Raw genomic sequence first — 22,327 nt, 5'->3', positions numbered from 1 at the left:
GGGCGAGTGGGAGCAGCACTGAGAGAGGAGCAGTCAGTAAAGGGGCGAGTGGGAGCGGCACTGAGAGAGGAGCAGTAAGTAAAGGGGCGAGAGGGAGCGGCACTGAGAGAGGAGCAGTCAGTAAAGGGGCGAGTGGGAGCGGCACTGAGAGAGGAGCAGTCAGTAAGGGGGCGAGTGGGAGCGGCACTGAGAGAGGAGCAGTCAGTAAAGGGGCGAGTGGGAGCGGCACTGAGGGAAGAGCAGTCCGTAAGGGGGCGAGTGGGAGCGGCACTGAGGGAGGAGCAGTCAGTAAAGGGGCGAGTGGGAGCGGCACTGAGGGAGGAGCAGTCAGTAAAGGGGCGAGTGGGAGTGGCACTGAGAGAGGAGCAGTCAGTAAAGGGGCGAGTGGGAGCGGCACTGAGAGAGGAGCAGTCAGTAAGGGGGCGAGTGGGAGCGGCACTGAGGGAGGAGCAGTCCGTAAAGGGGCGAGTGGGAGCGGCACTGAGAGAGGAGCAGTCAGTAAAGGGGCGAGTGGGAGCGGCACTGAGAGAGGAGCATTCAGTAAAGGGGCGAGTGGGAGCGGCACTGAGAGAGGAGCATTCAGTAAAGGGGCGAGTGGGAGCGGCACTGAGAGAGGAGCAGTCAGTAAGAGGGCGAGTGGGAGCGGCACTGAGAGAGGAGCATTCAGTAAAGGGGCGAGTGGGAGCGGCACTGAGAGAGGAGCAGTCAGTAAAGGGGCGAGTGGGAGCGGCACTGAGAGAGGAGCAGTCAGTAAAGGGGCGAGTGGGAGCGGCATTTAGAGAGGAGCAGTCAGTAAGGGGGGGAGTGGGAGCGGCACTGAGGGAGGAGCAGTCCGTAAGGGGGCGAGTGGGAGCGGCACTGAGGGAGGAGCAGTCAGTAAAGGGGCGAGTGGGAGCGGCACTGAGGGAGGAGCAGTCAGTAAAGGGGCGAGTGGGAGCGGCACTGAGAGAGGAGCAGTCAGTAAAGGGGCGAGTGGGAGCGGCACTGAGAGAGGAGCAGTCAGTAAAGGGGCGAGTGGGAGCGGCACTGAGAGAGGAGCAGTCAGTAAAGGGGCGAATTGGAGCGGCACTGAGAGAGGAGCAGTCAGTAAAGGGGCGAGTGGGAGCGGCACTGTGGGAGGAGCAGTCAGGAAAGTGGCGAGTGGGAGCGGCACTGAGTGAGGAGCAGTCAGTAAGGGGGCGAGTGGGAGCGGCACTGAGAGAGGAGCGGTCAGTAAGGGGGCGAGTGGGAGCGGCAATGAGTGAGGAGCGGTCAGTAAAGGGGCGAGTGGGAGCGGCACTGAGAGAGGAGCAGTCAGTAAAGGGGCGAGTGGGAGCGGCACTGAGAGAGGAGCAGTCAGTAAGGGGGCGAGTGGGAGCAGCACTGAGAGAGGAGCAGTCAGTAAAGGGGCGAGAGGGAGCGGCACTGAGAGAGGAGCAGTCAGTAAAGGGGCGAGAGGGAGCGGCACTGAGAGAGGAGCAGTCAGTAAAGGGGCGAGTGGGAGCGGCACTGAGAGAGGAGCAGTCAGTAAGGGGGCGAGTGGGAGCGGCACTGAGAGAGGAGCAGTCAGTAAAGGGGCGAGTGGGAGCGGCACTGAGGGAGGAGCAGTCCGTAAGGGGGCGAGTGGGAGCGGCACTGAGGGAGGAGCAGTCAGTAAAGGGGCGAGTGGGAGCGGCACTGAGGGAGGAGCAGTCAGTAAAGGGGCGAGTGGGAGTGGCAATGAGAGAGGAGCAGTCAGTAATGGGGCGAGTGGGAGCGGCACTGAGAGAGGAGCAGTCAGTAAGGGGGGGAGTGGGAGCGGCACTGAGGGAGGAGCAGTCCGTAAGGGGGCGAGTGGGAGCGGCACTGAGGGAGGAGCAGTCAGTAAAGGGGCGAGTGGGAGCGGCACTGAGGGAGGAGCAGTCAGTAAAGGGGCGAGTGGGAGCGGCACTGAGAGAGGAGCAGTCAGTAAAGGGGCGAGTGGGAGCGGCACTGAGAGAGGAGCAGTCAGGAAGGGGGCGAGTGGGAGCGGCACTGAGAGAGGAGCAGTCAGTAAAGGGGCGAGTGGGAGAGGCACTGAGAGAGGAGCAGTCAGTAAAGGGGCGAGTGGGAGCGGCACTGAGAGAGGAACAGTCAGTAAAGGGGCGAGTGGGAGTGGCACTGAGGGAGGAGCAGTCAGTAAGGGGGTGAGTGGGAGCGGCACTGAGAGAGGAGCAGTCAGTAAAGGGGCGAGTGGGAGCGGCACTGAGAGAGGAGCAGTCAGTAAGGGGGGGAGTGGGAGCGGCACTGAGGGAGGAGCAGCCCGTAAGGGGGCGAATGGGAGCGGCACTGAGGGAGGAGCAGTCAGTAAAGGGGCGAGTGGGAGCGGCACTGAGGGAGGAGCTGTCAGTAAAGGGGCGAGTGGGAGCGGCACTGAGAGAGGAGCAGTCAGTAAAGGGGCGAGTGGGAGCGGCACTGAGAGAGGAGCAGTCAGTAAGGGGGCGAGTGGGAGCGGCACTGAGAGAGGAGCAGTCAGTAAAGGGGCGAGTGGGAGTGGCACTGAGAGAGGAGCAGTCAGTAAAGGGGCGAGTGGGAGCGGCACTGAGAGAGGAGCAGTCAGTAAAGGGGCGAGTGGGAGTGGCACTGAGGGAGGAGCAGTCAGTAAGGGGGTGAGTGGGAGCGGCACTGAGAGAGGAGCAGTCAGTAAAGGGGCGAGTGGGAGCAGCACTGAGAGAGGAGCAGTCAGTAAAGGGGCGAGTGGGAGTGGCACTGAGAGAGGAGCAGTCAGTAAAGGGGCGAGTGGGAGCCGCACTGAGAGAGGAGCAGTCAATAAAGGGGCGAGTGGGAGCGGCACTGAGAGAGGAGCAGTCAGTTAAGGGGCGAGTGGGAGCGGCACTGAGAGAGGAGCAGTCAGTAAAGGGGCGAGTGGGAGCGGCACTGAGAGAGGAGCAGTCAGTAAAGGGGCGAGTGGGAGCGGCACTGAGGGAGGAGCAGTCAGTGAAGGGGCGAGTGGGAGCGGCACTGAGAGAGGAGCAGTCAGTAAAGGGGCGAGTGGGAGCGGCACTGAGAGAGGAGCAGTCAGTAAAGGGGCGAGTGGGAGCGGCACTGAGAGAGGAGCAGTCAGTAAAGGGGCGAGTGGGAGCGGCACTGAGAGAGGAGCAGTCAGTGAAGGGGCGAGTGGGAGCGGCACTGAGAGAGGAGCAGTCAGTAAAGGGGCGAGTGGGAGTGGCACTGAGAGAGGAGCAGTCAGTAAGGGGGCGAGTGGGAGCGGCACTGAGAGAGGAGCAGTCAGTAAAGGGGCGAGTGGGAGCGGCACTGAGAGAGGAGCAGTCAGTAAAGGGGCGAGTGGGAGCGGCACTGAGAGAGGAGCAGTCAGTAAAGGGGCGAGTGGGTGCGGCACTGAGAGAGGAGCAGTCAGTAAAGGGGCGAGTGGGAGCGGCACTGAGAGAGGAGCAGTCAGTAAAGGGGCGAGTGGGAGCGGCACTGAGAGAGGAGCAGTCAGTAAAGGGGCGAGTGGGAGCGGCACTGAGAGAGGAGCAGTCAGTAAAGGGGCGAGTGGGAGCGGCACTGAGAGAGGAGCAGTCAGTAAGGGGGCGAGTGGGAGCGGCACTGAGAGAGGAGCAGTCAGTAAAGGGGCGAGTGGGAGTGGCACTGAGAGAGGAGCAGTCAGTAAGGGGGGGAGTGGGAGCGGCACTGAGGGAGGAGCAGTCCGTAAGGGGGCGAGTTGGAGCGGCACTGAGGGAGGAGCAGTCAGTAAAGAGGCGAGTGGGAGCGGCACTGAGGGAGCAGCAGTCAGTAAAGGGGCGAGTGGGAGCGGCACTGAGAGAGGAGCAGTCAGTAAAGGGGCGAGTGGGAGCGGCACTGAGAGATGAGCAGTCAGTAAAGGGGCGAGTGGGAGCGGCACTGAGAGAGGAGCAATCAGTAAAGGGGCGAGTGGGAGCGGCACTGTGGGAGGAGCAGTCAGGAAAGTGGCGAGTGGGAGCGGCACTGAGTGAGGAGCAGTCAGTAAGGGGGCGAGTGGGAGCGGCACTGAGAGAGGAGCGGTCAGTAAGGGGGCGAGTGGGAGCGGCAATGAGTGAGGAGCAGTCAGTAAAGGGGTGAGTGGGAGCGGCACTGAGAGAGGAGCAGTCAGTAAGGGGGCGAGCGGGAGCGGCACTGAGAGAGGAGCAGTCAGTAAAGGGGCGAGCGGGAGCGGCACTGAGAGAGGAGCAGACAGTACGGGGTCGAGTGGGAGCGACACTGAGAGAGTAGCAGTCAGTAAAGGGGCGAGTGGGAGCGGCACTGAGAGAGGAGCAGTCAGTAAAGGGGCGAGAGGGAGCGGCACTGAGTGAGGAGCGGTCAGTAAAGGGGCGAGTGGGAGCGGCACTGAGAGAGGAGCAGTCAGTAAAGGGGCGAGTGGGAGCGGCACTGAGAGAGGAGCAGTCAGTAAGGGGGCGAGTGGGAGCAGCACTGAGAGAGGAGCAGTCAGTAAAGGGGCGAGTGGGAGCGGCACTGAGAGAGGAGCAGTAAGTAAAGGGGCGAGAGGGAGCGGCACTGAGAGAGGAGCAGTCAGTAAAGGGGCGAGTGGGAGCGGCACTGAGAGAGGAGCAGTCAGTAAGGGGGCGAGTGGGAGCGGCACTGAGAGAGGAGCAGTCAGTAAAGGGGCGAGTGGGAGCGGCACTGAGGGAAGAGCAGTCCGTAAGGGGGCGAGTGGGAGCGGCACTGAGGGAGGAGCAGTCAGTAAAGGGGCGAGTGGGAGCGGCACTGAGGGAGGAGCAGTCAGTAAAGGGGCGAGTGGGAGTGGCACTGAGAGAGGAGCAGTCAGTAAAGGGGCGAGTGGGAGCGGCACTGAGAGAGGAGCAGTCAGTAAGGGGGCGAGTGGGAGCGGCACTGAGGGAGGAGCAGTCCGTAAAGGGGCGAGTGGGAGCGGCACTGAGAGAGGAGCAGTCAGTAAAGGGGCGAGTGGGAGCGGCACTGAGAGAGGAGCATTCAGTAAAGGGGCGAGTGGGAGCGGCACTGAGAGAGGAGCATTCAGTAAAGGGGCGAGTGGGAGCGGCACTGAGAGAGGAGCAGTCAGTAAGAGGGCGAGTGGGAGCGGCACTGAGAGAGGAGCATTCAGTAAAGGGGCGAGTGGGAGCGGCACTGAGAGAGGAGCAGTCAGTAAAGGGGCGAGTGGGAGCGGCACTGAGAGAGGAGCAGTCAGTAAAGGGGCGAGTGGGAGCGGCATTTAGAGAGGAGCAGTCAGTAAGGGGGGGAGTGGGAGCGGCACTGAGGGAGGAGCAGTCCGTAAGGGGGCGAGTGGGAGCGGCACTGAGGGAGGAGCAGTCAGTAAAGGGGCGAGTGGGAGCGGCACTGAGGGAGGAGCAGTCAGTAAAGGGGCGAGTGGGAGCGGCACTGAGAGAGGAGCAGTCAGTAAAGGGGCGAGTGGGAGCGGCACTGAGAGAGGAGCAGTCAGTAAGGGGGCGAGTGGGAGCGGCACTGAGAGAGGAGCAGTCAGTAAAGGGGCGAGTGGGAGTGGCACTGAGAGAGGAGCAGTCAGTAAAGGGGCGAGTGGGAGCGGCACTGAGAGAGGAACAGTCAGTAAAGGGGCGAGTGGGAGTGGCACTGAGGGAGGAGCAGTCAGTAAGGGGGTGAGTGGGAGCGGCACTGAGAGAGGAGCAGTCAGTAAAGGGGCGAGTGGGAGCGGCACTGAGAGAGGAGCAGTCAGTAAGGGGGGGAGTGGGAGCGGCACTGAGGGAGGAGCAGCCCGTAAGGGGGCGAATGGGAGCGGCACTGAGGGAGGAGCAGTCAGTAAAGGGGCGAGTGGGAGCGGCACTGAGGGAGGAGCTGTCAGTAAAGGGGCGAGTGGGAGCGGCACTGAGAGAGGAGCAGTCAGTAAAGGGGCAAGTGGGAGCGGCAGTGAGAGAGGAGCAGTCAGTAAGGGGGCGAGTGGGAGCGGCACTGAGAGAGGAGCAGTCAGTAAAGGGGCGAGTGGGAGTGGCACTGAGAGAGGAGCAGTCAGTAAAGGGGCGAGTGGGAGCGGCACTGAGAGAGGAGCAGTCAGTAAAGGGGCGAGTGGGAGTGGCACTGAGGGAGGAGCAGTCAGTAAGGGGGTGAGTGGGAGCGGCACTGAGAGAGGAGCAGTCAGTAAAGGGGCGAGTGGGAGCAGCACTGAGAGAGGAGCAGTCAGTAAAGGGGCGAGTGGGAGCGGCACTGAGAGAGGAGCAGTCAGTAAAGGGGCGAGTGGGAGCGGCACTGAGAGAGGAGCAGTCAGTAAAGGGGCGAGTGGGAGCGGCACTGAGAGAGGAGCAGTCAGTTAAGGGGCGAGTGGGAGCGGCACTGAGAGAGGAGCAGTCAGTAAAGGGGCGAGTGGGAGCGGCACTGAGAGAGGAGCAGTCAGTGAAGGGGCGAGTGGGAGCGGCACTGAGGGAGGAGCAGTCAGTGAAGGGGCGAGTGGGAGCGGCACTGAGAGAGGAGCAGTCAGTAAAGGGGCGAGTGGGAGCGGCACTGAGAGAGGAGCAGTCAGTAAAGGGGCGAGTGGGAGCGGCACTGAGAGAGGAGCAGTCAGTAAAGGGGCGAGTGGGAGCGGCACTGAGAGAGGAGCAGTCAGTGAAGGGGCGAGTGGGAGCGGCACTGAGAGAGGAGCAGTCAGTAAAGGGGCGAGTGGGAGTGGCACAGAGAGAGGAGCAGTCAGTAAGGGGGCGAGTGGGAGCGGCACTGAGAGAGGAGCAGTCAGTAAAGGGGCGAGTGGGAGCGGCACTGAGAGAGGAGCAGTCAGTAAAGGGGCGAGTGGGAGCGGCACTGAGAGAGGAGCAGTCAGTAAAGGGGCGAGTGGGTGCGGCACTGAGAGAGGAGCAGTCAGTAAAGGGGCGAGTGGGAGCGGCACTGAGAGAGGAGCAGTCAGTAAAGGGGCGAGTGGGAGCGGCACTGAGAGAGGAGCAGTCAGTAAAGGGGCGAGTGGGAGCGGCACTGAGAGAGGAGCAGTCAGTAAAGGGGCGAGTGGGAGCGGCACTGAGAGAGGAGCAGTCAGTAAGGGGGCGAGTGGGAGCGGCACTGAGAGAGGAGCAGTCAGTAAAGGGGCGAGTGGGAGTGGCACTGAGAGAGGAGCAGTCAGTAAAGGGGCGAGTGGGAGCGGCACTGAGAGAGGAGCAGTCAGTAAAGGGGCGAGTGGGAGCGGCACTGAGAGAGGAGCAGTCAGTAAAGGGGTGAGTGGGAGCGGCACTGAGAGAGGAGCAGTCAGTAAGGGGGCGAGCGGGAGCGGCACTGAGAGAGGAGCAGTCAGTAAAGGGGCGAGCGGGAGCGGCACTGAGAGAGGAGCAGACAGTACGGGGGCGAGTGGGAGCGGCACTGAGAGAGTAGCAGTCAGTAAAGGGGCGAGTGGGAGCGGCACTGAGGGAGGAGCAGTCAGTGAAGGGGCGAGTGGGAGCGGCACTGAGAGAGGAGCAGTCAGGAAAGGGGCGAGTGGGAGCGGCACTGAGAGAGGAGCAGTCAGTAAAGGGACGAGTGGGAGCGGCACTGAGAGAGGAGCAGTCAGTAAAGGGGCGAGTGGGAGAGGCACTGAGGGAGGAGCAGTCAGTAAAGGGGCGAGTGGGAGCGGCACTGAGAGAGGAGCAGTCAGTAAAGGGGCGAATGGGAGCGGCACTGAGAGAGGAGCAGTCAGTAAAGGGGCGAGTGGGAGCGGCAATGAGGGCGGAGCAGTCAGTAAAGGGACGAGTGGGAGCGGCACTGAGAGAGGAGCAGTCTGTAAAGGGGCGAGTGGGAGCGGCACTGAGGGAGGAGCAGTCAGTAAGGGGGTGAGTGGGAGCGGCACTGAGAGAGGAGCAGTCAGTAAAGGGGCGAGTGGGAGCGGCACTGAGAGAGGAGCAGTCAGTAAAGGGGCGAGTGGGAGCGGCACTGAGAGAGGAGCAGTCAGTAAAGGGACGAGTGGGAGCGGCACTGAGAGAGGAGCAGTCAGTAAAGGGGCGAGTGGGAGAGGCACTGAGGGAGGAGCAGTCAGTAAAGGGGCGAGTGGGAGCGGCACTGAGAGAGGAGCAGTCAGTAAAGGGGCGAATGGGAGCGGCACTGAGAGAGGAGCAGTCAGTAAAGGGGCGAGTGGGAGCGGCACTGAGGGCGGAGCAGTCAGTAAAGGGACGAGTGGGAGCGGCACTGAGGGAGGAGCAGTCAGTAAGGGGGTGAGTGGGAGCGGCACTGAGAGAGGAGCAGTCAGTAAAGGGGCGAGTGGGAGCGGCACTGAGAGAGGAGCAGTCAGTAAAGGGGTGAGTGGGAGCGGCACTGAGAGAGGAGCAGTCAGTAAAGGGGCGAGTGGGAGCGGCACTGAGAGAGGATCAGTCAGTAAAGGGGCGAGTGGGAGCGGCACTGAGGGAGGAGCAGTCAGTAAAGGGGCGAGTGGGAGCGGCACTGAGAGAGGAGCAGTCAGTAAGGGGGCGAGTGGGAGCAGCACTGAGAGAGGAGCAGGCAGTAAAGGGGCGAGTGGGAGCGGCACTGAGAGAGGAGCAGTCAGTAAAGGGGCGAGTGGGAGCGGCACTGAGAGAGGAGCAGTCAGTAAGGGGGCGAGTGGGAGCGGCACTGAGAGAGGAGCAGTCAGTAAAGGGGCGAGTGGGAGCGGCACTGAGGGAGGAGCAGTCCGTAAGGGGGCGAGTGGGAGCGGCACTGAGGGAGGAGCAGTCAGTAAAGGGGCGAGTGGGAGCGGCACTGAGGGAGGAGCAGTCAGTAAAGGGGCGAGTGGGAGTGGCACTGAGAGAGGAGCAGTCAGGAAAGGGGCGAGTGGGAGTGGCACTGAGAGAGGAGCAGTCAGTAAGGGGGCGAGTGGGAGCGGCACTGAGGGAGGAGCAGTCCTTAAAGGGGCGAGTGGGAGCGGCACTGAGAGAGGAGCAGTCAGTAAAGGGGCGAGTGGGAGCGGCACTGAGAGAGGAGCATTCAGTAAAGGGGCGAGTGGGAGCGGCACTGAGAGAGGAGCATTCAGTAAAGGGGCGAGTGGGAGCGGCACTGAGAGAGGAGCATTCAGTAAAGGGGCGAGTGGGAGCGGCACTGAGAGAGGAGCAGTCAGTAAGGGGGCGAGTGGGAGCGGCACTGAGAGAGGAGCATTCAGTAAAGGGGCGAGTGGGAGCGGCAATGAGAGAGGAGCAGTCAGTAAAGGGGCGAGTGGGAGCGGCACTGAGAGAGGAGCAGTCAGTAAAGGGGCGAGTGGGAGCGGCACTGAGAGAGGAGCAGTCAGTAAAGGGGCGAGTGGGAGTGGCACTGAGAGAGGAGCAGTCAGTAAAGGGGCGAGTGGGAGCGGCACTGAGAGAGGAGCAGTCAGTAAAGGGGCGAGTGGGAGCGGCACTGAGAGAGGTGCAGTCAGTAAAGGGGCGAGTGGGAGTGGCACTGAGAGAGGAGCAGTCAGTAAGGGGGCGAGTGGGAGCAGCACTGAGATGGAGCAGTCAGTAAAGGGGCGAGTGGGAGCGGCACTGAGAGAGGAGCAGTCAGTAAAGGGGCGAGTGGGAGCGGCACTGAGAGAGGAGCAGTCAGTAAAGGGGCGAGTGGGAGCGGCACTGAGAGAGGAGCAGTCAGTAAAGGGGCGAGTGGGAGCGGCAATGAGAGAGGAGCATTCAGTAAAGGGGCGAGTGGGAGCGGCACTGAGAGAGGAGCAGTCAGTAAAGGGGCGAGTGGGAGCGGCACTGAGAGAGGACCAGTCAGTAAAGGGGCGAGTGGGAGCGGCACTGAGAGAGGAGCAGTCAGTAAAGGGGCGAGTGGGAGCGGCACTGAGGGAGGAGCAGTCAGTAAAGGGGCGAGTGGGAGCGGCACTGAGAGAGGAGCAGTCAGTAAAGGGGCGAGTGGGAGCGGCACTGAGAGAGGAGCAGTCAGAAAAGGGGTGAGTGGGAGCGGCACTGAGAGAGGAGCAGTCAGTAAATGGGCGAGTGGGAGCGGCACTGAGAGAGCAGCAGTCAGTAAAGGGGCGAGTGGGAGCGGCACTGAGAGAGGAGCAGTCAGTAAGTGGGCGAGTGGGAGCGGCACTGAGAGAGGAGCAGTCAGTAAAGGGGCGAGTGGGAGCGGCACTGAGAGAGGAGCAGTCAGTAAAGGGGCGAGTGGGAGCGGCACTGAGAGAGGAGCAGTCAGTAAGGGGGCGAGTGGGAGCGGCACTGAGAGAGGAGCAGTCAGTAAAGGGGCGAGTGGGAGCGGCACTGAGAGAGGAGCAGTCAGTAAAGGGGCGAGTGGGAGCAGCACTGAGAGAGGAGCAGTCAGTAAAGGGGCGAGTGGGAGCGGCACTGAGAGAGGAGCAGTCAGTAAGGGGGCGAGTGGGAGCGGCACTGAGAGAGGAGCAGTCAGTAAAGGGGCGAGTGGGAGTGGCACTGAGAGAGGAGCAGTCAGTAAAGGGGCGAGTGGGAGCGGCACTCAGAGAGGAGCAGTCAGTAAGGGGGCGAGTGGGAGTGGCACTGAGAGAGAAGCAGTCAGTAAAGGGGCGAGTGGGAGCGGCACTGAGAGAGGAGCAGTCAGTAAGGGGGGGAGTGGGAGCGGCACTGAGGGAGGAGCAGTCCGTAAGGGGGCGAGTTGGAGCGGCACTGAGGGAGGAGCAGTCAGTAAAGGGGCGAGTGGGAGCGGCACTGAGAGAGGAGCATTCAGTAAAGGGGCGAGTGGGAGCGGCACTGAGAGAGGAGCAGTCAGTAAGGGGGCGAGTGGGAGCGGCACTGAGAGAGGAGCATTCAGTAAAGGGGCGAGTGGGAGCGGCACTGAGAGAGGAGCAGTCAGTAAAGGGGCGAGTGGGAGCGGCACTGAGAGAGGAGCAGTCAGTAAAGGGGCGAGTGGGAGCGGCATTGAGAGAGGAGCAGTCAGTAAGGGGGGGTGTGGGAGCGGCACTGAGGGAGGAGCAGTCCGTAAGGGGGCGAGTTGGAGCGGCACTGAGGGAGGAGCAGTCAGTAAAGGGGCGAGTGGGAGCGGCACTGAGGGAGGAGCAGTCAGTAAAGGGGCGAGTGGGAGCGGCACTGAGAGAGGAGCAGTCAGTAAAGGGGCGAGTGGGAGAGGCACTGAGAGAGGAGCAGTCAGTAAAGGGGCGAGTGGGAGCAGCACTGAGGGAGGAGCAGTCAGTAAAGGGGCGAGTGGGAGCGGCACTGAGAGAGGAGCAGTCAGTAAGGGGGCGAGTGGGAGCTGCACTGAGAGAGGAGCAGTCAGTAAAGGGGCGAATGGGAGCAGCACTGAGAGAGGAGCAGTCAGTAAAGGGGCGAGTGGGAGCGGCACTGAGAGAGGAGCAGTCAGTAAAGGGTCGAGTGGGAGCGGCACTGAGAGAGGAGCAGTCAGTAAAAGGGCGAGTGGGAGCGGCACTGAGAGAGGAGCAGTCAGTAAAGGGGCGAGTGTGAGCGGCACTGAGAGAGGAGCAGTCAGTAAAGGGACGAGTGGGAGCGGCACTGAGAGAGGAGCAGTCAGTAAAGGGGCGAGTGGGAGCGGCACTGAGACAGGAGCAGTCAGTAAAGGGGCGAGTGGGAGCAGCACTGAGGGAGGAGCAGTCAGAAAAGGGGCGAGTGGGAGCGGCACTGAGAGAGGAGCAGTCAGTAAAGGGGCGAGTGGGAGCGGCACTGAGAGAGGAGCAGTCAGTAAAGGGGCGAGTGGGAGCGGCACTGAGAGAGGAGCAGTCAGTAAGGGGGCGAGTGGGAGCAGCACTGAGAGAGGAGCAGTCAATAAAGGGGCGAGTGGGAGCGGCACTGAGAGAGGAGCAGTCAGTAAAGGGGCGAGTGGGAGCGGCACTGAGAGAGGAGCAGTCAGAAAAGGGGCGAGTGGGAGCGGCACTGAGAGAGGAGCAGTCAGTAAAGGGGCGAATGGGAGCGGCACTGAGGGAGGAGCAGTCAGTAAAGGGGCGAGTGGGAGCGGCACTGAGGGAGGAGCAGTCAGTAAAGGGGCGAGTGGGAGCGGCACTGAGTGAGGAGCAGTCAGTAAAGGGGCGAGTGGGAGCGGCACTGAGAGAGGAGCAGTCAGAAAAGGGGCGAGTGGGAGCGGCACTGAGGGAGGAGCAGTCAGAAAAGGGGCGAGTGGGAGCGGCAATGAGAGAGGAGCAGTCAGTAAAGGGGCGAGTGGGAGCGGCACTCAGAGAGGAGCAGTCAGTAAAGGGGCGAGTGGGAGCGGCACTGAGGGAGGAGCAGTCAGTAAAGGGGCGAGTGGGAGCGGCACTGAGAGAGGAGCAGTCAGTAAAGGGGTGAGTGGGAGTGGCACTGAGGGAGGAGCAGTCAGTAAGGGGGTGAGTGGGAGCGGCACTGAGAGAGGAGCAGTCAGTAAAGGGGCGAGTGGGAGCGGCACTGAGAGAGGAGCAGTCAGTAAAGGGGCGAGTGGGAGTGGCACTGAGGGAGGAGCAGTCAGTAAGGGGGTGAGTGGGAGCGGCACTGAGAGAGGAGCAGTCAGTAAAGGGGCGAGTGGGAGCGGCACTGAGAGAGGAGCAGTCAGTAAAGGGGCGAGTGGGAGCGGCACTGAGAGAGGAGCAGTCAGTAAAGTGGCGAGTGGGAGCGGCACTGAGAGAGGAGCAGTCAGTAAAGGGGCGAGTGGGAGCGGCACTGAGAGAGGAGCAGTCAGTAAAGGGGCGAGTGGGAGCGGCACTGAGAGAGGAGCAGTCAGTAAACGGGCGAGTGGGAGCGGCACTGAGTGAGGAGCAGTCAGTAAGGGGGCGAGTGGGAGCGGCACTGAGAGAGGAGCAGTCAGTAAGGGGGCGAGTGGGAGCGGCAATGAGTGAGGAGCGGTCAGTAAGGGGGCGAGTGGGAGCGGCACTGAGTGAGGAGCAGTCAGTAAGGGGGCGAGTGGGAGCGGCACTGAGAGAGGAGCAGTCAGTAAGGGGGCGAGTGGGAGCGGCAATGAGTGAGGAGCGGTCAGTAAAGGGGCGAGTGGGAGCGGCACTGAGAGAGGAGCAGTCAGCAAAGGGGCGAGTGGGAGCGGCACTGAGGGAGGAGCAGTCAGTAAAGGGGCGAGTGGGAGCGGCACTGAGAGAGGAGCAGTCAGTAAGGGGGTGAGTGGGAGCGGCACTGAGAGAGGAGCAGTCAGTAAAGGGGCGAGTGGGAGCGGCACTGAGAGAGGAGCAGTCAGTAAAGGGGCGAGTGGGAGCGGCACTGAGAGAGGAGCAGTCAGTAAGGGGGCGAGTGGGAGCAGCACTGAGAGAGGAGCAGTCAGTAAAGGGGCGAGTGGGAGCGGCACTGAGAGAGGAGCAGTCAGTGAGGGGGCGAGTGGGAGCAGCACTGAGAGAGGAGCATTCAGTAAAGGGGCGAGTGGGAGCGGCACTGGGAGAGCAGCAGTCAGTAAAGGGGCGAGTGGGAGCGGCACTGAGAGAGGAGCAGTCAGTAAGGGGGCGAGTGGGAGCAGCACTGAGAGAGGAGCAGTCAGTAAAGGGGCGAGTGGGAGCGGCACTGAGAGAGGAGCAGTCAGTAAAGGGGCGAGTGGGAGCGGCACTGAGAGAGGAGCAGTCAGTAAAGGGGCGAGTGGGAGAGGCACTGAGAGAGGAGCAGTCAGTAAAGGGGCGAGTGGGAGCGGCACTCAGAGAGGAGCAGTCAGTAAGGGGGCGAGTGGGAGCGGCACTGAGAGAGGAGCAGTCAGTAAAGGGGCGAGTGGGAGTGGCACTGAGGGAGGAGCAGTCCGTAAGGGGGCGAGTGGGAGCGGCACTGAGGGAGGAGCAGTCAGTAAAGGGGCGAGTGGGAGCGGCACTGAGGGAGGAGCAGTTAGTAAAGGGGCGAGTGGGAGTGGCACTGAGAGAGGAGCAGTCAGTAAAGGGGCGAGTGGGAGCGGCACTGAGAGAGGAGCAGTCAGTAAGGGGGCGAGTGGGAGCGGCACTGAGGGAGGAGCAGTCCGTAAAGGGGCGAGTGGGAGCGGCACTGAGAGAGGAGCAGTCAGTAAAGGGGCGAGTGGGAGCGGCACTGAGAGAGGAGCATTCAGTAAAGGGGCGAGTGGGAGCGGCACTGAGAGAGGAGCATCCAGTAAAGGGGCGATTGGGAGCTGCACTGAGAGAGGAGCATTCAGTAAAGGGGCAAGTGGGAGCGGCACTGAGAGAGGAGCAGCCAGTAAGGGGGCGAGTGGGAGCGGCACTGAGAGAGGAGCATTCAGTAAAGGGGCGAGTGGGAGCGGCACTGAGAGAGGAGCAGTCAGTAAAGGGCGAGTGGGAGCGGCACTGAGAGAGGAGCAGTCAGTAAAGGGGCGAGTGGGAGCGGCACTGAGAGAGGAGCAGTCAGTAAAGGGGCGAGTGGGAGCGGCACTGAGAGAGGAGCAGTCAGTAAGGGGGCGAGTGGGAGTGGCACTGAGAGAGGAGCAGTCAGTAAAGGGGCGAGTGGGAGCGGCATTGAGAGAGGAGCAGTCAGTAAGGGTGAGAGTGGGAGCGGCACTGAGGGAGGAGCAGTCAGTAAAGGGGCGAGTGGGAGCGGCACTGAGAGAGGAGCAGTCAGTAAAGGGGCGAGTGGGAGCGGCACTGAGAGAGGAGCAGTCAGTAAAGGGGCGAGTGGGAGCGGCACTGAGAGAGGAGCAGTCAGTAAGGGGGCGAGTGGGAGCTGCACTGAGAGAGGAGCAGTCACTAAAGGGGCGAATGGGAGCGGCACTGAGAGAGGAGCAGTCAGTAAAGGGTCGAGTGGGAACGGCACTGAGAGAGGAGCAGTCAGTAAAGGGGCGAGTGGGAGCGGCACTGAGAGAGGAGCAGTCATTAAAGGGGCGAGTGGGAGCGGCACTGAGAGAGGAGCAGTCAGTAAAGGGACGAGTGGGAGCGGTACTGAGAGAGGAGCAGTCAGTAAAGGGGCGATTGGGAGCGGCACTGAGAGAGGAGCAGTCAGTAAGGGGGCGAGTGGGAGCGACACTGAGGGAGGAGCAGTCAGAAAAGGGGCGAGTGGGAGCGGCACTGAGAGAGGAGCAGTCAGTAAAGGGGCGAGTGGGAGCGGCACTGAGGGAGGAGCAGTCAGAAAAGGGGCGAGTGCGAGCGGCACTGAGAGAGGAGCAGTCAGTAAAGGGGCGAGTGGGAGCGGCACTGAGAGAGGAGTAGTCAGTAAAGGGGCGAGTGGGAGCGGCACTGAGAGAGGAGCAGTCAGTAAAGGGGCGAGTGGGAGCAGCACTGAGAGAGGAGCAGTCAATAAAGGGGCGAGTGGGAGCGGCACTGAGAGAGGAGCAGTCAGTAAAGGGGCGAGTGGGAGCGGCACTGAGGGAGGAGCAGTCAGTAAAGGGGCGAGTGGGAGCGGCACTGAGGGAGGAGCAGTCAGTAAAGGGGCGAGTGGGAGCGGCACTGAGGGAGGAGCAGTCAGTAAAGGGGCGAGTGGGAGCGGCACTGAGGGAGGAGCAGTCAGTAAAGGGGCGAGTGGGAGCGGCACTGAGGGAGGAGCAGTCAGTAAAGGGGCGAGTGGGAGCGGCACTGAGAGAGGAGCAGTCAGTAAAGGGGCGAGTGAGAGCGGCACTGAGAGAGGAGCAGTCAGAAAAGGGGCGAGTGGGAGCGGCACTGAGAGAGGAGCATTCAGTAAAGGGGCGAGTGGGAGAGGCACTGAGAGAGGAGCAGTCAGTAAAGGGGCGAGTGGGAGCGGCACTGAGAGAGGAGCAGTCAGAAAAGGGGCGAGTGGGAGTGGCACTGAGAGAGGAGCAGTCAGTAAAGGGGCGAGTGGGAGCGGCACTGAGAGAGGAGCAGTCAGTAAAGGGGCGAGTGGGAGCGGCACTGAGAGAGGAGCAGTCAGTAAAGGGGCGAGTGGGAGCGGCACTGAGAGAGGTGCAGTCAGTAAAGGGGCGAGTGGGAGTGGCACTGAGAGAGGAGCAGTCAGTAAGGGGGCGAGTGGGAGCAGCACTGAGATGGAGCAGTCAGTAAAGGGGCGAGTGGGAGCGGCACTGAGAGAGGAGCAGTCAGTAAAGGGGCGAGTGGGAGCGGCACTGAGAGAGGAGCAGTCAGTAAAGGGGCGAGTGGGAGCGGCACTGAGAGAGGAGCAGTCAGTAAAGGGGCGAGTGGGAGCGGCAATGAGAGAGGAGCATTCAGTAAAGGGGCGAGTGGGAGCGGCACTGAGAGAGGAGCAGTCAGTAAAGGGGCGAGTGGGAGCGGCACTGAGAGAGGAGCAGTCAGTAAAGGGGCGAGTGGGAGCGGCACTGAGAGAGGAGCAGTCAGTAAAGGGGCGAGTGGGAGCGGCACTGAGGGAGGAGCAGTCAGTAAAGGGGCGAGTGGGAGCGGCACTGAGAGAGGAGCAGTCAGTAAAGGGGCGAGTGGGAGCGGCACTGAGAGAGGAGCAGTCAGAAAAGGGGTGAGTGGGAGCGGCACTGAGAGAGGAGCAGTCAGTAAATGGGCGAGTGGGAGCGGCACTGAGAGAGGAGCAGTCAGGAAAGGGGCGAGTGGGAGCGGCACTGAGAGAGGAGCAGTCAGTAAGGGGGCGAGTGGGAGCGGCACTGAGAGAGGAGCAGTCAGTAAAGGGGCGAGTGGGAGCGGCACTGAGAGAGGAGCAGTCAGTAAAGGGGAGAGTGGGAGCGGCACTGAGAGAGGAGCAGTCAGTAAAGGGGCGAGTGGGAGCGGCACTGAGAGAGGAGCAGTCAGTAAAGGGGCGAGTGGGAGCAGCACTGAGAGAGGAGCAGTCAGTAAAGGGGCGAGTGGGAGCGGCACTGAGAGAGGAGCAGTCAGTAAGGGGGCGAGTGGGAGCGGCACTGAGAGAGGAGCAGTCAGTAAAGGGGCGAGTGGGAGTGGCACTGAGAGAGGAGCAGTCAGTAAAGGGGCGAGTGGGAGCGGCACTCAGAGAGGAGCAGTCAGTAAGGGGGCGAGTGGGAGTGCCACTGAGAGAGAAGCAGTCAGTAAAGGGGCGAGTGGGAGCGGCACTGAGAGAGGAGCATTCAGTAAGGGGGGGGAGTGGGAGCGGCACTGAGGGAGGAGCAGTCCGTAAGGGGGCGAGTTGGAGCGGCACTGAGGGAGGAGCAGTCAGTAAAGGGGCGAGTGGGCGCGGCACTGAGAGAGGAGCATTCAGTAAAGGGGCGAGTGGGAGCGGCACTGAGAGAGGAGCAGTCAGTAAGGGGGCGAGTGGGAGCGGCACTGAGAGAGGAGCATTCAGTAAAGGGGCGAGTGGGAGCGGCACTGAGAGAGGAGCAGTCAGTAAAGGGGCGAGTGGGAGCGGCACTGAGAGAGGAGCAGTCAGTAAAGGGGCGAGTGGGAGCGGCATTGAGAGAGGAGCAGTCAGTAAGGGGGGGAGTGGGAGCGGCACTGAGGGAGGAGCAGTCCGTAAGGGGGCGAGTTGGAGCGGCACTGAGGGAGGAGCAGTCAGTAAAGGGGCGAGTGGGAGCGGCACTGAGGGAGGAGCAGTCAGTAAAGGGGCGAGTGGGAGCGGCACTGAGAGAGGAGCAGTCAGTAAAGGGGCGAGTGGGAGAGGCACTGAGAGAGGAGCAGTCAGTAAAGGGGCGAGTGGGAGCGGCACTGAGGGAGGAGCAGTCAGTAAAGGGGCGAGTGGGAGCGGCACTGAGAGAGGAGCAGTCAGTAAGGGGGCGAGTGGGAGCTGCACTGAGAGAGGAGCAGTCAGTAAAGGGGCGAATGGGAGCAGCACTGAGAGAGGAGCAGTCAGTAAAGGGGCGAGTGGGAGCGGCACTGAGAGAGGAGCAGTCAGTAAAGGGTCGAGTGGGAGCGGCACTGAGAGAGGAGCAGTCAGTAAAAGGGCGAGTGGGAGCGGCACTGAGAGAGGAGCAGTCAGTAAAGGGGCGAGTGGGAGCGGCACTGAGAGAGGAGCAGTCAGTAAAGGGACGAGTGGGAGCGGCACTGAGAGAGGAGCAGTCAGTAAAGGGGCGAGTGGGAGCGGCACTGAGAGAGGAGCAGTCAGTAAAGGGGCGAGTGGGAGCAGCACTGAGGGAGTAGCAGTCAGAAAAGGGGCGAGTGGGAGCGGCACTGAGAGAGGAGCAGTCAGTAAAGGGGCGAGTGGGAGCGGCACTGAGAGAGGAGCAGTCAGTAAAGGGGCGAGTGGGAGCGGCACTGAGAGAGGAGCAGTCAGTAAGGGGGCGAGTGGGAGCAGCACTGAGAGAGGAGCAGTCAATAAAGGGGCGAGTGGGAGCGGCACTGAGAGAGGAGCAGTCAGTAAAGGGGCGAGTGGGAGCGGCACTGAGAGAGGAGCAGTCAGTAAAGGGGCGAGTGGGAGCGGCACTGAGAGAGGAGCAGTCAGTAAAGGGGCGGGTGGGAGCGGCACTGAGGGAGGAGCAGTCAGTAAAGGGGCGAGTGGGAGCGGCACTGAGGGAGGAGCAGTCAGTAAAGGGGCGAGTGGGAGCGGCACTGAGTGAGGAGCAGTCAGTAAAGGGGCGAGTGGGAGCGGCACTGAGAGAGGAGCAGTCAGAAAAGGGGCGAGTGGGAGCGGCACTGAGGGAGGAGCAGTCAGAAAAGGGGCGAGTGGGAGCGGCACTGAGAGAGGAGCAGTCAGTAAAGGGGCGAGTGGGAGCGGCACTGAGAGAGGAGCAGTCAGTAAAGGGGCGAGTGGGAGCGGCACTGAGAGAGGAGCAGTCAGGAAAGGGGCGAGTGGGAGTGGCACTGAGGGAGGAGCAGTCAGTAAGGGGGTGAGTGGGAGCGGCACTGAGAGAGGAGCAGTCAGTAAAGGGGCGAGTGGGAGCGGCACTGAGAGAGGAGCAGTCAATAAAGGGGCGAGTGGGAGTGGCACTGAGGGAGGAGCAGTCAGTAAGGGGGTGAGTGGGAGCGGCACTGAGAGAGGAGCAGTCAGTAAAGGGGCGAGTGGGAGCGGCACTGAGAGAGGAGCAGTCAGTAAAGGGGCGAGTGGGAGCGGCACTGAGAGAGGAGCAGTCAGTAAAGGGGCGAGTGGGAGCGGCACTGAGAGAGGAGCAGTCAGTAAAGGGGCGAGTGGGAGCGGCACTGAGAGAGGAACAGTCAGTAAAGGGGCGAGTGGGAGCGGCACTGAGAGAGGAGCAGTCAGTAAAGGGGCGAGTGGGAGCGGCACTGAGGGAGGAGCAGTCAGAAAAGGGGAGAGTGGGAGCGGCACTGAGGGAGGAGCAGTCAGTAAAGGGGCGAGTGGGAGCGGCACTGAGAGAGGAGCAGTCAGTAAAGGGGCGAGTGGGAGCGGCACTGAGAGATGAGCAGTCAGTAAGGGGGCGAGTGGGAGCGGCACTGAGAGAGGAGCAGTCAGTAAAGGAGCGAGTGGGAGTGGCACTGAGAGAGGAGCAGTCAGTAAAGGGGCGAGTGGGAGCGACACTGAGAGAGGAGCAGTCAGTAAGGGGGCGAGTGAGAGCGGCACTGAGAGAGGAGCAGTCAGTAAAGGGGCGAGTGGGAGCGGCACTGAGAGAGGAGCAGTCAGTAAGGGGGGGAGTGGGAGCGGCACTGAGGGAGGAGCAGTCCGTAAGGGGGCGATTTGGAGCGGCACTGAGGGAGGAGCTGTCAGTAAAGGGGCGAGTGGAAGCGGCACTGAGGGAGGAGCAGTCAGTAAAGGGGCGAGTGGGAGCGGCACTGAGAGAGGAGCAGTCAGTAAAGGGGCGAGTGCGAGCGGCACTGAGAGAGGAGCAGTCAGTAAAGGGGCGAGTGGGAGCGGCACTGAGGGAGGAGCAGTCAGTAAAGGGGCGAGTGGGAGCGGCACTGAGGGAGGAGCAGTCAGTAAAGGGACGAGTGGGAGCGGTACTGAGAGAGGAGCAGTCAGTAAAGGGGCGAGTGGGAGCGGCACTGAGAGAGGATCATTCAGTAAAGGGGCGAGTGGGAGCGGCACTGAGGGAGGAGCAGTCAGTAAAGGGGCGAGTGGGAGCGGCACTGAGAGAGGAGCAGTTAGTAAAGGGGCGAGTGGGAGCGGCACTGAGAGAGGAGCAGTCAGTAAAGGGGCGAGCGGGAGCGGCACTGAGAGAGGAGCAGACAGTACGGGGGCGAGTGGGAGCGGCACTGAGAAAGTAGCAGTCAGTAAAGGGGCGAGTGGGAGCGGCACTGAGAGAGGAGCAGTCAGTAAAGGGGCGAGTGGGAGCGGCACTGAGGGAGGAGCAGTCAGTAAGGGGGTGAGTGGGAGCGGCACTGAGAGAGGAGCAGTCAGTAAAGGGGCGAGTGGGAGCGGCACTGAGAGAGGAGCAGTCAGTAAAGGGGCGAGTGGGAGCGGCACTGAGAGAGGAGCAGTCAGTAAAGGGACGAGTGGGAGCGGCACTGAAAGAGGAGCAGTCAGTAAAGGGGCGAGTGGGAGCGGCACTGAGAGAGGAGCAGTCAGTAAAGGGCGAGTGGGAGCGGCACTGAGAGAGGAGCAGTCAGTAAAGGGGCGAGTGGGAGCGGCACTGAGAGAGGAGAAGTCAGTAAAGGGGCGAGTGGGAGCGGCACTGAGAGAGGAGCAGTCAGTAAGGGGGCGAGTGGGAGTGGCACTGAGAGAGGAGCAGTCAGTAAAGGGGCGAGTGGGAGCGGCATTGAGAGAGGAGCAGTCAGTAAGGGTGAGAGTGGGAGCGGCACTGAGGGAGGAGCAGTCAGTAAAGGGGCGAGTGGGAGCGGCACTGAGAGAGGAGCAGTCAGTAAAGGGGCGAGTGGGAGCGGCACTGAGAGAGGAGCAGTCAGTAATGGGGCGAGTGGGAGCGGCACTGAGAGAGGAGCAGTCAGTAAAGGGGCGAGTGGGAGCGGCACTGAGAGAGGAGCAGTCAGTAAAGGGGCGAGTGGGAGCGGCACTGAGAGAGGAGCAGTCAGTAAGGGGGCGAGTGGGAGCTGCACTGAGAGAGGAGCAGTCACTAAAGGGGCGAATGGGAGCGGCACTGAGAGAGGAGCAGTCAGTAAAGGGTCGAGTGGGAACGGCACTGAGAGAGGAGCAGTCAGTAAAGGGGCGAGTGGGAGCGGCACTGAGAGAGGAGCAGTCAGTAAAGGGGCGAGTGGGAGCGGCACTGAGAGAGGAGCAGTCAGTAAAGGGACGAGTGGGAGCGGTACTGAGAGAGGAGCAGTCAGTAAAGGGGCAATTGGGAGCGGCACTGAGAGAGGAGCAGTCAGTAAGGGGGCGAGTGGGAGCGACACTGAGGGAGGAGCAGTCAGAAAAGGGGCGAGTGGGAGCGGCACTGAGAGAGGAGCAGTCAGTAAAGGGGCGAGTGGGAGCGGCACTGAGGGAGGAGCAGTCAGAAAAGGGGCGAGTGCGAGCGGCACTGAGAGAGGAGCAGTCAGTAAAGGGGCGAGTGGGAGCGGCACTGAGAGAGGAGCAGTCAGTAAAGGGGCGAGTGGGAGCGGCACTGAGAGAGGAGCAGTCAGTAAAGGGGCGAGTGGGAGCAGCACTGAGAGAGGAGCAGTCAATAAAGGGGCGAGTGGGAGCGGCACTGAGAGAGGAGCAGTCAGTAAAGGGGCGAGTGGGAGCGGCACTGAGGGAGGAGCAGTCAGTAAAGGGGCGAGTGGGAGCGGCACTGAGGGAGGAGCAGTCAGTAAAGGGGCGAGTGGGAGCGGCACTGAGGGAGGAGCAGTCAGTAAAGGGGCGAGTGGGAGCGGCACTGAGGGAGGAGCAGTCAGTAAAGGGGCGAGTGGGAGCGGCACTGAGGGAGGAGCAGTCAGTAAAGGGGCGAGTGGGAGCGGCACTGAGAGAGGAGCAGTCAGTAAAGGGGCGAGTGGGAGCGGCACTGAGAGAGGAGCAGTCAGAAAAGGGGCGAGTGGGAGCGGCACTGAGAGAGGAGCATTCAGTAAAGGGGCGAGTGGGAGCGGCACTGAGAGAGGAGCAGTCAGTAAAGGGGCGAGTGGGAGCGGCACTGAGAGAGGAGCAGTCAGAAAAGGGGCGAGTGGGAGTGGCACTGAGAGAGGAGCAGTCAGTAAAGGGGCGAGTGGGAGCGGCACTGAGAGAGGAGCAGTCAGTAAAGGTGCGAGTGGGAGCGGCACTGAGAGAGGAGCAGTCAGTAAAGGGGCGAGTGGGAGCGGCACTGAGAGAGGTGCAGTCAGTAAAGGGGCGAGTGGGAGTGGCACTGAGAGAGGAGCAGTCAGTAAGGGGGCGAGTGGGAGCAGCACTGAGATGGAGCAGTCAGTAAAGGGGCGAGTGGGAGCGGCACTGAGAGAGGAGCAGTCAGTAAAGGGGCGAGTGGGAGCGGCACTGAGAGAGGAGCAGTCAGTAAAGGGGCGAGTGGGAGCGGCACTGAGAGAGGAGCAGTCAGTAAAGGGGCGAGTGGGAGCGGCACTGAGGGAGGAGCAGTCAGTAAAGGGGCGAGTGGGAGTGGCACTGAGAGAGGAGCAGTCAGTAAAGGGGCGAGTGGGAGCGGCACTGAGAGAGGAGCAGTCAGAAAAGGGGTGAGTGGGAGCGGCACTGAGAGAGGAGCAGTCAGTAAATGGGCGAGTGGGAGCGGCACTGAGAGAGGAGCAGTCAGGAAAGGGGCGAGTGGGAGCGGCACTGAGAGAGGAGCAGTCAGTAAGGGGGCGAGTGGGAGCGGCACTGAGAGAGGAGCAGTCAGTAAAGGGGCGAGTGGGAGCGGCACTGAGAGAGGAGCAGTCAGTAAAGGGGCGAGTGGGAGCGGCACTGAGAGAGGAGCAGTCAGTAAGGGGGCGAGTGGGAGCGGCACTGAGAGAGGAGCAGTCAGTAAAGGGGCGAGTGGGAGCGGCACTGAGAGAGGA

The sequence above is a fragment of the Somniosus microcephalus genome, chromosome 11 (assembly GCF_052327205.1).
Source record: "Somniosus microcephalus isolate GS21.2 chromosome 11, FLI_Smic_1.0, whole genome shotgun sequence".
In the NCBI taxonomy this organism is placed as follows: domain Eukaryota; kingdom Metazoa; phylum Chordata; class Chondrichthyes; order Squaliformes; family Somniosidae; genus Somniosus; species Somniosus microcephalus.
The sequence above is the reverse complement of the archived record's forward strand: the minus strand, read 5'-3'. Positions refer to the sequence as shown.